This window comes from Aphanomyces invadans, assembly GCF_000520115.1.
Source record: "Aphanomyces invadans strain NJM9701 unplaced genomic scaffold supercont1.105, whole genome shotgun sequence".
In the NCBI taxonomy this organism is placed as follows: domain Eukaryota; phylum Oomycota; class Saprolegniomycetes; order Saprolegniales; family Verrucalvaceae; genus Aphanomyces; species Aphanomyces invadans.
In genome coordinates this window covers 18340-20362 of record NW_008580250.1, presented here as the reverse complement: position 1 = coordinate 20362, position 2023 = coordinate 18340, and positions in this window count along the sequence as shown.

Genomic DNA, 2023 nt, shown 5'->3' with positions numbered 1-2023 from the left:
GGTTGGTCTACAGAGTACGCGCGCAACATTTCCTCAAGCGCGGGGTTGGCACGCTCGGTCTGACCATCCGACTCGGGGTGGTCGGTAGTGGACATGGCAAGGTCGGTGCCACAGAACTCGAACAGAGCCGACCAAAAGTGGGAGGTGAAACGGGGATCGCGGTCTGATACGATAGACCGCGGACGTCCAAAGCGACAGAAGTAATGATCGAAGAAAAGGCGAGCGGCATCAACGCCACTGATGGACTCTTTGACAGGGACGGCCACGATGTACTTGGACGCCCTGTCGACGCAAACCATGATGCCTGTGTGACCACGAGCGTCACGCGGGAGACCAAACATAAAGTCCATGCTGACCGATGATTAGAGCTGATTGGGAATCGGTAAAGGCTGTAGTGGCGCCTCAGAGGAAGACGCGACCTTGGTACGTTGGCAAGCGTCACAACGAGCGACGTAGCGGGCGACAGTTTTGTATTGGCGAGGCCACCAATACAAACGGGACAGCGCGGCGTAAATCTTGTCGCGTCCGAAATGGCAGCCACTGGCTGAATCTGATACGCGCGCAGAAGGGAGGCACGAGTCGCAGAATCCCCAGGGACAACGATGCGCGGAGGCGTGTCCTGTGTGGGCTGGAAGTAAAGTAAGCCATCGCAAACAGAGTAACGATGGAGTAAGTAAGGATGGTAATCGCCGAGACTTGAGCGGCTCGGGAGTGGTGAGGGCACTAAACGCAACCGAGCAACTCGCGTCGATGGAGTAGGCGGCTCGGATGCGGTCATGGAGATCGGAGTGGAGGAATCCGATCGAGGCAAGGCCCACAGACGAGGAGTAATCTGGACGCCGAGAGAGCGCGTCAGCCAAAACATTGTCCTTGCCCGGTTTGTATTGAACCGAGAAATTGTATTCGGCGAAGAAGGAAAGCCAGCGAGCCATGCGGGCTGACATGTGGGGCGTGTTGACGGCAGTTCGCAACGACGCGTGGTCGGTGTAGACGACAAAGGGGTCCGCGCCGATGAGGTAGACGCGGTACTTGGTGAGGGCGTATTTGATCGAAAGGAGCTCGAGATCATGAACGGGATACGAGCGCTCGGCGGCATGCAGCTGGCGACATTGAAAGGATATTGGGCGCCAGCGACCATCAGCGTCAGGTTGCATCAAGCAATATCCGATGGCAAATTGAGAAGCGTCACACACGACACGACGCTAAACGGCTTGGAAAAGTCAGGGAGCGCCAAAATACTGGATTTGAGGGCGTCGAAGGCGGATTGACAGTCGTCCGACCAAACCCATAGGGCATCCTTGACGAGAAACCGAAAGAGGGGTTGCGCGATGTCAGCAAAACCACGAGAATACTTGTGGAGGTAAGTAGCCAAGCCAAGCCACCGGCAAAGGTCGGTAACCGAGGAGGGAACCGGCCAGTCGATGATTGTCTTGACTTTGTCGGGGTCAGCCCGACAACCACGTATGCCGACGAGGTCGCCAAGGACAGGGATTTCGTCGACCCCAAACAGACATTTGGAGAAGTTGGCGTATAAGCCATTCTCACGAAGTACGGTGAGAACTGCGCGAAGATGCCGACGGTGACCTTCGACGTCGGTCTCGGTTTCCGAGCCGCGACTGTGGATGTAGATGTCGTCGAAATAGGACGGGGCAAAGTCGCGAAAAGGGCGGAACTTGGCCGTCACCATGCGATTGAACGTCGCAGGGGCATTTGATAGGCATTTGGGCATCACGAGCCATTCCCAAAGCATTCCGCTTGGTGTCGAGACGGCGGTCTTCGGCACGTCACAATGGCTCATTAGAATTTGATAAAATCCATCGCGCAGGTCGATGGTCGAGAATATGGTGGATCGACCCATGCCGTCGATAATCACATCCTTGCGAGGGATCGGTGTTTGAGCCGGGATGGTAGCGGCGTTGAGCTTATTGAAGGCTTGAACGATCCGCCATTTGCCATTGGGTTTCTTCACATAGAACGTCGGGCTGCTGTGTGGGGACGTGCTTTCGCGGACATGACCGGCGGC